Source organism: Siniperca chuatsi, linkage group LG13, assembly GCF_020085105.1.
Source record: "Siniperca chuatsi isolate FFG_IHB_CAS linkage group LG13, ASM2008510v1, whole genome shotgun sequence".
NCBI lineage: Eukaryota > Metazoa > Chordata > Actinopteri > Centrarchiformes > Sinipercidae > Siniperca > Siniperca chuatsi.
The window spans coordinates 1,283,661-1,296,523 of NC_058054.1; the positions used below are offsets into that span (position 1 = coordinate 1,283,661).

The 12,863-nt window shown below is 38.5% G+C and overlaps 1 long non-coding RNA gene across 1 annotated transcript; it reads right to left on the minus strand.

Annotated features, from left to right (window-relative positions):
- Positions 1-5,987: 5,987 nt before the first annotated feature.
- On the minus strand, positions 5,988-10,642 carry LOC122886940. Its single transcript, XR_006380441.1, has 2 exons — positions 9,369-10,642; positions 5,988-6,766 (listed from the first exon to the last, which is right to left on the minus strand). It is a non-coding gene; the product is annotated as an uncharacterized LOC122886940 (long non-coding RNA).
- Between the last annotated feature and the right edge of the window lie 2,221 nt (positions 10,643-12,863).

Here is a 12,863-nt window from a genome sequence, read left to right on the forward strand (position 1 = left end):
CAATCTGTCCAACGTTAGCTAGCTCGCATTTCGTTAGCGCATTCTGGGTTAGCATAACGTCAGTTACAGAAGCGCTAACGTTAGCTGAGTTAGCTACCTAGATGGCTAACATCTTGGCGGCAAACAACCTTGAACTCTTTCCAGACTAAAATGCGCTGAAATGTGAGACCGAAAGCGTCCAAATCGCTGTGTTTCTGCCTTTCTCTCCTCCCACAATTTAACCTTCCTTAAAAGTGTCAACAATCTTCCGTGAAACCATCAACTTTCCAAAGGGAAATTGCTCTTTTTCGACAACTTCAACCACTTCTCGGTGGAATCCCAAAAACGTATTTCTCCCTCGGCTCCTTCTTCACGGTGTCTGCGGGTCCTTCGCTGTTCGTGCGGTTCAAACTTTGCACAGGTGACTGACAGGTGACTGACTGACCGTTGGTGACGCTCGCGAGGCGTTCGGTTCTCGTGACTGAATCAGCCAATCACATCACACATATACGTGTGTCTATACATATATAGGCCTATTTATATATATATATATATATATATATATATATATATATATATATATATATATATATATATATATATATATATATATATATATATAGCGATGGCAACATCAGGAAAAAGGAACTATATATGTAAGGCAACAGTGGTGCCTGTGGTCATCGGAGCACACCCCCAAACTGGAGGAGTGGCTGCTACAGCAGATCCCTGGAAGAACACCAGACATCTCGGTCCAGAAGAGCGCAGTACTGGGAACATATATATCCCAGGCCTCTGGTAGAGGATATATATAGACCACCCGCGGGGTGATATAAAGTTTTTTATATATATATATACATGTATATGTATGTATGTATATATGTATACGATAAATAGTGTTAAAAACTAGCCTACATCATTCCTGAGTTATTTTAATTACTTCTCTTTCCCACACTTTTATAAGACACTTATCTCATGGTGTACTTAATTCTACAGTGTTTTTTTTTTTAAGATTTAATTTTATTTATTTATTTTATTTCTATTTCTGGCAGTCATATTACTCAGTTATATTGTAATTACCTAATGACATGCTCTGTGGTGCCTGTTAAAAATATTATTATCAATATTGTTACAATTGGTATTATTATTATTATTGTTGTTGTTATGCTGTATGTTGTTAAGTGACTTTTTCCTCTAATCTTTTTCATTTCTTTTTGTATTCAAAGTTTATTAAATTTTTAATGAAAATAAAGCTAATCAGCATATTTAAGTTAAATATGCTACTTGTGTATATGTGTATGTGAACACACATATATTTTCAAAATATTTATTAGTGTTATATTAGAAAGCTTAAAAGACAATACACTAGTTCACAGTTTTCAGTGAATTGAGTGAATTAAACAGAACCTTAGTGAACTGATACTGCCAGATAGTGTTATTACTAGTATTTTTTTTAATATTTTATATTCTAGCATTTTTTTGGATATTTTCTATATGGTAATGCATGTGCATAATTCTTTAAACTTATAAGCATGAACAATAATAGCAGACGCCATATACATGCATAAGAGAAGCAGTTTGTTGTTATCAATGTTCTTTTTTTGTTGCACTTTTGTTCATTCATTTATTCATGAATTTTGTTGTAAAATGTGCTTTTTAATTCTTGAAAAAAACTGTTTGTGCATACAATATGTAATTTATTTTCTCAGTATCAGCCAATTCTCTGTCAGATTGATTAATGTTTTGTCAGTGAAGCCTGATAACTTCTGTGTGGTTAGACCAAAATAAAATATTCCCTCCAAACAGCCATTCATTACCAAATTAATACTAAATAAATAAAGCAAACACCAAGTATCAAATAAAAATATTAATATAAGCACGGTAAAAGAAGTTTCACTTGCAGTAATTGTTGTTAAGACATAGAAGGTTAGACTGAACCCCAAAATTGCCATTCAGTCTGAATATTAGGATACAAAAATCAGAAATATTTGATAGTAATTGTTTGTTAATTATGTTTATTTGGATCACCATCAATTGTAACAACTACTTTTCCTGGGGTCCATATTAAAATATACATTAAATGTATAACAGCATATGTATAGTCCACAGTTACACCACAACACCCAACACAATATAATTACTTTTGACATATGACACACAATATTCACAGTTCCAGAGAAGAGCCACAAGGTGGTGCTGGTGTCACATCAAAAAACAAACATGGAGCCTGCGGTACGCCACCTACAGGTCACATGACTCCTGTTAGCATCTGAATGTGAGCTGACAGCAGAGAGCAGGACACACACACATCAACAACCTGCTGCAGCCGTACAGGCGCAGTCACGCTGTTGTATGACCACGACTTTATTTTCACACTAAATCAGTGGAAGACAGAAGAAGAGGGAGGGAAAGCTGAGGCTGGACCACCAACGGGGCAAGGTGGCTATCAGCCCCGGGGCCCAGAGGCGTCAGAGCTCCAGGCTTACTGCGTTTCTACTGGTTTGTAGTCATTTAACTGAAAATTTAGGAATATTAACCACTGAAGGACAATAAGGGCCTCACCTGCTTTATTATCTGATCTTGAGGCCCTGCGTGTTAAATCAAACTACCACAAAGCAAATCTGGGGCCAATAGAGAAAAACTGTTCACATTGCAGAGTGAATGAGGGAAAAGTGAGGGGTCCATGGTCTCTTTTTTTCCCATTGGTCGGCCTGTGGGAGGCCATGGTAGATGTTCAAAGAAGTTGTAATTTTTTTAATTGTTCTTTTAATCAGAATCAGAAATACTTTAATGATCCCCGAGGGGAAACTCTTTTGTTGCAGCAGCTCACCTTTAAGTCAGTGCACACAGGAACAGAAGTACTAAGCAAATCAAAATATAATACACTATAATACAGGTCAGAAAATAAATTATAAAAGTATAAAATTAAATAAGTGTGAAGTACAAAGTGGGTTTACCGGTTGATGATAAGTATGCACGGTATAATAATACAATGTAATAATATAAGTAATAAGTAGTAGTGCATGAAGTGTCAAGTTAAGTGTAGCTTATTAAGATGATTATTAGATGGAGGATGGATGTTGCACAGCAGTAATAGAAGTATGAATAAATATCAATCAATAGGGAATTTTAAACTGAAAAGAGAGTATACTGCACAGCAGTATTAAACAGAGAATATTGCGCAATTATGTCAAGTACTGCCGTGATGTTCAGAATCAGAATCAGAAATACTTTATTGATCCCCGAGGAGAAACTCGTTAATGATCAATGTCCAGTTTAGTGACTTCGGGTCACACAGACTGACACTTAGAGGGAGGAGTTAAAGAGTCTGATGGCCACAGGCAGGAATGACTTCCTGTGGCGCTCTGTGGTGCATTGTGGGGGGATGAGTCTTCCGCTGAAGGCGCTCCTTTGTTTGACCAGCACGTCATGGAGCGGGTGGGAGACACTGTCCAAGATGGCGTGTAGTTTGGCCAGCATCCTCCTCTCTGACACCACCGCCAGAGAGTCCAGCTCCACCCCCACAATGTCACCAGCCTTACGGATCAGTTTGTTGAGTCTGTTGGCGTCCGCTACCCTCAGCCTGCTGCCCTCAGGCTGCTGCCCTCAGGCTGCTGCCCCAGCATGCAACAGCATACAGGATAGCACCGGCCACCACAGACTCATAAAACATCCTCAGCATTGTCCGGCAGATGTTGAAGGACCTCAGCCTCCTCAGGAAACAGAGGCGGCTCTGGCCCTGCCTGTAAACAGCCTGAGTGTTCTTGGTGCAGTCCAGTTTATTGTCCATGTGTACTCCCAGGTACTTGTAATCCTCTACCATGTCCACACTGACCCCCTGGATGGAAACTGGGGTCACTGGTGTCTTGGCCCTTCGTAGATCCACAACCAGCTCCTTAGACTTTGTCGCATTGAGCTGCAGATGGTTCTGCTCGCACCATGAGACAAAGTTCCCCACCACAGCCCTGTACTCAGTCTGTTAGTGAAAATGATACAAAAATTTAGGCAGAAAAAACACAAAAAGTCTTAGAATGGCAGCTACTTGGTTGCAGGAACCGAGTGCCAAGCTTGAAACACTTGTCTGATTTAAAGTCTAAATACATTTCTGAACTCTAATGTACTCATTTTAGGGACTACTGAGGGACTGAGGGATGTATGCCCCTGCGGTAGATAAAACACTGCCCTACATGCTAGAAAATGAGTTGGCCTCTATGTGCCTCTAAATGGTTAAATAGTTAATAATTCCCTCTGTGTTTTTATCACAGAGGTGTATATATACTTTCAATCTGATTTCTGCTCGCTGGTGTCCTTGTTATTTTTTCTGCCCCTCGGTGTCCACCACTCTTAGGGACGTCTTGTTGTCACGGTGTCCCTTGTTGGGACCAGTGCCGAAGAGCCCAGCTTGGGTTTTATATTCTCTGGCGTTTCTTTCATCTGTTGAATAATGTTTGAAGTGTCCCCTTATTCACAAACATCTGCCCTAAAGACACTCAAACTACATCAAGAGTCAAACACATTCAATACAAAACCAAAGATTTCATGTGCTCGTAATATCTAATATTTCAGGACCTTTCTTGACAAGGCATCGTACCCTGAAACGCTTCATTTGTTAGAAATGCAAATATATTATTCTTGCAGTAACAGGACTTTTCTTTGTCAGTATTTCATTTAATTTCACAACACATGAGAGTAAATCTGGGAACAAACGGGTTGTTTGTTACGGTGGCAGCAGGGATATTTAGGCCCTGTCTTCAACATCTTTTATATCATTTAAGAAGCCAAACCTGGTGGACAATTTCACTTTAATTACTTCTTTTCTTATACTCAACAAAGCCAACCATCATCTAATCGAGGCTGAAGAAACCTGCTAATGTTCATCCACATTCCTGTTTGGACACGACACATCTATTTAAATGATTTATTTCAGCAAACAAGTAAAAACAAGGGTCCCACATCACATGATAGAAATTACCTGCTTCATTCAGGACTTCATGGAAAAAGCCTCTGGGTGGTGCTGGTGTCACATCAAAAAACAAACGGAAAGCTTTCAGTACACCACCTACAGGACACAGGACTCCTGTTAGCATCTCTAAACCTGATCTGAATGTGAGCACAGCCTATTTTACACAATGAACTTTAAAGCAAAATAGGATCTCCATCATGTAATAAAAGTCACATCTGACATTAGAAAATGATGAACAGCACACGTGTTTAACTGTAAGAAACTGTCAACCTGCCAAAACTGGTAGAGAACAGAAGAGGGACACTTTAATGCCCTCATGGGGCAATTTGGATTACAGACAGCAGGCAACAAGAATAAATACAGGAAAGTATAGAAATGAATAAAAAGAATACAGGTTAATGCCAACACCTCGGTGCTGCAGCTCTGTAACATGACTTCTTTCCTGAAATCTAACAATTTGTTGAGAAAAACAACGGGTTTATTCGACATTATGTAAAATCAGAGCTTTTATTGCACTCAGATTTTTGATGCAGCCATAAACTTCAGATGTGTTTTAACATGACAAAACATTCATTTCTATTTTATTTTATTTCTGTATTTATCAGTCGGACTCTACGCCTCCACGATCCAACTGTGGCTACTGTCCAACTCACTCTGTTCGTAACATAATACTTAAGTTTGTGTCTGTTTGTTACTTTATGCAGAGAGATTTGAAACCTCCACACTGCTGAAGTGTCCATGAGCAGGAGCAGGAACCTCTCCCAGCTCCAGCTCCAGACCCTGACCTCTGACCTCTGACCTCTGAAGTCCTTTACAGCTGGGAAAAGACAACAAACTGGCTCCTTTCAGTTAACAATAAAGAAACTCAGTTTATTCATGTTTAACATAATGTGTGTTAACTTTGGGAGAAGTTGGTACCTCAGAGTATTGCAGGTCCAGATTGACAGTGATACAGTTTCTTCTTTCATGAACCCCGTCAGGTGATTAAATGTTTATGAATCAAATTTCTCTTAGAAATCTTCACATAACAAACAACACAATGAGCTAAATATACTGTACAAATATACGTGAGGTCTTTATTGAAACTCCATGTTTTTATTAACACTGTGTGATGATTAACAGTGTAAGACTGAACACATGCAGACAGTCCAAATCTAAATATCACATGAAAATAAAGTGTCAAATCTCTTATGTTAAATATATAATAAAAAACTCCCCATTCTGATGAACTGCAGTAATTTTATTTATTGTTTATTTGTTCCTCTGTTGTCATTAAATACACAGTATATGGCCAAAAGTATGAGGACAGTCCTGATGCTTATACTGTAGATGTTTGAAATTAAAGTATGTAAGCTTTCTTATGTCTATATATTTGGGAACATTTTACTTAAAGTCCCCTTATTTATCATTTATAATCAGTGTATAATCATGTAATAAATGGTTTCTCACAGACTACGTAGCTGTAAGCAGATACAAGTGTTTATTAATGTATTTGTTAACAACTATAACTCTTCCTGCAGCCATAGGTGTAGGCTGCTGTATAAACACATATATAACATATATATTTTAAAATCTATTCATATGTTTTGTACGTATTATTATTTTCTTACAGGTACAAAGTTCCTGAAAGTTTTGAAACCCTTTCAGCTGCAGGTTTCTTTCCACCACGTGTTGGAAATATTCTGGGGTCGTGTTTTTCTTCTTCTGTGTCTGCTGACGGATGTTTGTCAGATTCTGACCTCAAAGCTTCATGCTGCTGCAGCCGCGTTTCTTCCTTTTGAACCTCATGCACATTCGGCTGCTGACTTCCTGTCGGCGGTGAAGCTGCAGAAAACAACAAACAAAACCAACAAACAAACAAATGAGTTTCCATTACCGTTAAAGTTGACACATAGTCATGAGGTTAGTGTCACAGCAGGTCACACAGGGTTAAACTCTACCTTCCTCATGAAGATGATGATGATGATGATGGTTTTTAGTTCTATAAACATTTCTAGACTTCAGACCAAATGGAGGAAAAAAGGCAAATATAAACAAAATATAGAGCAATGTCGCAATATTGGACAAATATTAAAAATATGTGATGTAATAATGTACAAATACTGACTGATGTGGACAAATAAGAAAAGGGGCTGAATTGCCAAATGGATAAAGTGGCCCCAAACCGCCAGGGACCCCAAAAGCTTCAGGTATAATATCAACCGGTTCCCACATTATTCTGTATTTTTGTGGCCCCGTCTTGTAGAGGGGCCCTGTGTCAAAACCTACAGTAGCTCTGACACCTTTATTGTTTTAGTTTACTAAATAAAGTTTCATCAAACTAATATACAGGAAACTTGGGGCAGGCAGTTCTCCAGTGTCGGGGTACTGCCATCTTTACTGTGTTTTATGCATCATACTTGATAGGAACGTGGAGGCAAATGTGGGGCCCCAAAACACATTGATCTGACCGTAACATAAACAAAAGAAAACAGACATGAAAAAAGAAGGAGCAGCAAAATCGCATGTGGTGTTTGTTTATATATGTATAATATCTACGATATTTACACCACAGGAAGTACTAACAAAGTGGAGAGAAAGGACACAGAGGAGTAAAAATGTTGTTCATCCACGAAACATAAACATAACAATAAACCTGAATCCACAAAAGGACGTTTCCAAACCTGATGGAGGCGCCAAAATTAAACTGTATAACAGACAGGACTCATATGTGCAAACTGCATAAGGCACCACATGATCCAGACCTTCATGGGCCCCCAGTGACTCGTCTCGAAGGGCCCAGCCTGAAACATCACAGAACACACAGCAGACTAAACATGGCAACTTCATTATTTCACAGGTTCTGTGTGTCCGTGTTAATTTGATTCAACACAACTTTATTTAGGAACATGCACCATGTGAGCAGAATATAAACTGAAATAATAAAGGTCTTAACAATAAGTACATTTACTCAAGTACTGTGCTTAAGTACAGTTTTGAGGTATTTGTACTTTACTTGGATACTTCAGTTGAATCCTACTTTGTGCTTTTTACACTGCTGTCACATTTATCAACTTATCTGATATTGTACTTTAATGATACTAATCTCTAACAAATTTGCAATTAATCAGATGGGGTTTAGGGGCCCCTGGAAATCTGGGGGTTTGCCTGGTTGGTCCAGTATACTCAGCCTCTCTTTAACCTCCATGTGCAAACTGTATATATTGTTTCATTTATTTGACTTTATTTTATTCAAAATATTTGTTTAAACTAAAATATTTGTATATATGTTCTATGTGTGTGTAGCATGAAGGGGCTAAAACGTACATTTCATTGAGCAACCTGTTTTGTAAAATGACAAATAAATGACCTTGATCCCTTCATTGATTCCTTGATAACACCAACGTCAAACACTGACCTCGGATCAGTAAAAAATAACCACATGCTCTTCACATGGCCAAGACTGGTCAATACTTTCGTTTATTTAATTAAACAATCTTTAAAGTCTGTTTGTCTTTATTGATCTAAAGTCTTTTTTCTTTTTGTGGATGAAAACCAAAGTGTACATCTGCAAGGTAATGAGTAATTAGATGTTTGGCCCCAGGAGCGGCGTCCGTATTATTATTATTGAACAAAGCAACAAAGCTCTGTGAGGAAACAAATCAATGGAAGGAGGATCACTCCACCTGCTGAAAGTCAGTTGTTTCTTGTTGTTTCTTGCTTTTGTTTTGTTTGACTACATCCGTCATTGATCATTCTCTCTTTCCTTTTTTGAATATTTTAATACAAACACATAGACAAAATGAGCAGCAAAATGCAGACAAACAAAATGAAGAAAAAAGAATCAACAAATATGTTTGACTCCTAAGTGATAATTACTGATATTATGATATAAGAAACAATGGACAAGATGAAGTCCAGTATTGTGTCTCTGGGACTTTGGAAAGGGCCAGATTAAACACTTGTAATGATTTTTAACTTAATGTTCCCTCTGGGGATCAACACAGTTTTAGCTTATCTCATCTTTTAGTGTCTTACATGTGTAATTTAAACAACACTCAAAAGTTGAATCTTGTCCTATTTCATTCTTATAGAAAGTGTAAAGCCACTGTAAGAAGAATACGAAAAATATATAATATTATGAACATGAACACTGACAGGAAGTAATTAGTAATTAGTGCAACATTAGAAGAATATGACTATTGAAAGATAAAGAATAAAACACAAAGCTGAATGGTGCTGAAATGAAAAGAAATGGAACAAAGTCAGATGCAGAGCAGATCTGGGGACTCGAGCAGCTGTTTGTCCACCTGGTTCTAAGTTACACCTGAATAGAAGCTGAGTATTGAGTGACATATTTATCACATAAGAACAGCGTGACCTGCTGCACTGATGCTTTATATTTAGGCGTCTGATCTGCTTTCTCACGCTGATTCTGAGGCCACACCTGATGATGCGTCTTCACCTCAGCACCGCCTGACCTCGATTTCCCCGCCCACACGCACACACATCCTGTCCCAGCAGGCTTTGAGGCAGAAACCAACGCCGCCTTCGTCTGTGACACAGGCGTCTTTGTGCAGCTCGTCTTCATCGAGCGACCACATCCTGTGGAAACAGTGAGGCAGAAGATTTTCCAGAAGCAGCAGCAGCCAATCAGATCGCAGACAGAAACACCTCCACAGAATGACAAACAATGAGTTATACTTTTAAAAAATATAATTTTTACAGCGTGATAAACCCGAGAGATGTTCATATGTATGCATAACTAATATTAATGTGTACGTTTCTCTCTATTTATTCATTTATTTATTTTTGTCATGTATTTATTTCATCTTAAATATTAAAATAACCCTGACCTTCCTTGTATTCAGTATAAATGTTGACTCTTGTGATTTGAACACAAAGCGGACACGGAAACACAACAGTCTTTGTCTTCAACCTCCTGAGGTCACTTTAAATCTGCAAAGTCTGTCTGAACACTGATGAGGATTTCATTCAGACCTCAGTGCACAATATCATTTAAAAAGAAATACGTGTCGCCCTGTCAGCCAACATACGTTCTCCTGCAGTGTTTGAGGGACTTAAGAGAAGTTAGATGTATTTTAATGTAATATAATTACATTAAAGGATCATTTTAGGTCTAATTTGTGTAGTTTTGTCCACCACTTCTGTCAGTTATTAGTGATGAGGATGTTAGCAGCAAATAACTTGATGAGTAAGAAGTTATTATTACTGACTCCAGGCTCACGGTGTCTCAACTGGTTTGTGCTCATTTATTGAAGGTTGGGAGCTGCACTGAAGCCTGTAGTACGGCCTGACACGATAAAGGCAGCTCTGCACTACACTGTATAGCACCAACGTGCTCATATTTGATGCTTTCTGCCAATAATAATAATTATAGAGAAATAAATTTATTCTGTGATTTTTCTGCGATCAAATATTTTCTGTTCTCATTTAGCCCTGGCTGCTCAGTTTCAGCAACTCTCAGACTGAAGGTTTCCTTTGACCTGGTTTATGCAGACACATCACATGCCCAAAAGTATGTGGACGGCTGACCATACGTGACAGTGTAACATGTGATGGTGACACCGTGTTCATTAACCTGCTGCTCCATCAGCCTCCACTCTTCTGGTTTCAGGCTTTCCAGCAGATGTTGGACCTGCTGCAGGGATTTGCTCCCATTCAGACACCAGAGCACCAGTGAGGTCCAACACTGGTGTTGGTGATCAGGTCTGGCTCACAATCGGGGTTCCAGTTCATCCCAAAGGTGTTAGATGGGGTTGAGGTCAAGACTCTGTGCAGACCAGTCAAGTTCTTCCACACCAAACTGGGAAAACCATGTCTGTATGGAGCTGCTTTGTGTCATGTTTAAACATGGAAGCTGGAAGAACACTGCTGTCTAAAATATTGTTGTATGCTGCAGCGTTAAGGTTTAACTTCATTAGAACTAACAGGCCCAAACCAGGAAAAACAAACCCAGACCAAAAGTAGACTGGGCTGTCCACATACTTTTGGCCATATAGTGAAGTGCGCTTCAGCAGCTTTTTTACTTTTGACGTGATGTTTTTGTTCACACAAGAAAGTGAGTATAAACGGTTAAATTAGAAACCAGCAGCAGATCACAGATCTGATCACTTCCCAGATGAAACCAGAGCAGGAAGTTGTCCGTCACACATCACATCTCAGATGAAACTAATGATTATTATTGGTCTGAGGGGGGGCCACAGCAGTCTGTACATTACATCATGCCTGGATGTCACACACAACTCATCGAGCTGCACGTTTTCACTTCATTTAGTGTGCAAATACTTCATTAAAACAATAAATAGCATTTAGTTTTAGGTATTTGGATCTTAGTTTGAATTATTCCTTAGAGAAGACAACAGGCCTTTCTCAGTACTGAGTTCACCAAGTTCAGATTTAGCATTTTAAACTGGGTAGTCCAAACTTTCTAACACAGGAGGACGCAGAGCGCTGGGACAACAAAAACACTTGTTACCATCACCGTACTGTATATTTACAATAAAACTAAATCAAATATCACACACAAAACTGCCTTTTGTTTTCATGAATATATACTGTATGAATGTTTATTAAAATGTGGTGATGTGTGGACACACAGAGCAGCTCTGTTGTTAAACTGTCCAATAAAAATATGAAGCTTCACCTTCAGACAAACTGAATATTTGATTTACACTCTGAAACCAAAGGTAATCTTCCAAAAGCTGTTTTATCTTCTGTTTCAAACTCTACTGACATCAAACTTTTCTCCACAGGATGACGACCATGGACGCTGACAGAAAGCTCTTACCCTGCTAGCATCTCCTGAATTTTACAGTAGACTTAATAGATTTAATAAATCCACCACATATTCCAAATTTAACAGGTTAACTTCTGACTCAAAGCCTACTTTAACTTTATTTTGATGCTAATATTTTTGTACTTTTACTAAAGTAAAATCTTTGAATGCAGGACTTTTACTTGTAACAGAATATTTCTACACTGTGGTATTACTACTTTTACTGAAGTACAAGATCTGAGTGCTCCTTCCAGCTCTGCTAACAGGAAATGATACAAAATGTGTGCATGTCAATCAAACCGTCACTTTGGACCGTCAATAAACTGAACAAAATGTTTTTTTCAGAGATCCAATCCAAATGAGTGAATGTGTTCAGCTGTGAGCGGCTCCACCGACAGCACGTCGAAAACTGTTTTTTAGTCTGTGTTGACCTTTTGGAGTTTATTTTGCAACTTTGAACACACCACAGACTCCAGACCTGCTTAGTGTGGAGTCTGCAGCAGAGGCAGCCATCAGAACTGATTACTGCTCCTCGTCCTGGACTCAGGATGACCTCTGTATTGTGTACATGTAGTGTGTGAGTGTGTGTGCCGTTATCTGAAATAGAAATGTGAAGACACTCATTTCTGATCACAAGTGAAGAATCAGAGCTCTAGAAACAACAGTTACAATATATACAATAGATAAATACTAACATTCAGCACACAACCGGTCTGTCAGTATTTCACTTACAAGAGTAGAATTAATTTACTTGCTCCAACGTAACATTAAAAATCAATCACAAATCAATCATACATTTTAAAAATATTAAAATGAACACTCTGGGACGGTGCCAGTGGAAAACAGGTGGAGTGGAAGTGGGCTGAGATGTATTTGTGGATCACACACACACACAGCTGTGAGTTACACTCTGTGGTTTTCATCGTTTCCATTCAGTCTGGTTGTGTAACACATTCAGTGATCAGGATTCATGTTCTCACATCTGATGCTCTGAATTACTGCGTTTACACGAACTACAGAAGTTCATCACAGAAGAAACATGGACACATTATTCATCATTACAGCCTCCACATCTCATAACGGCCCTGTCGCCTATACGAGTAAACTGTCAGAATGATCAGAAAGGAAACACTGGCTGCTGAA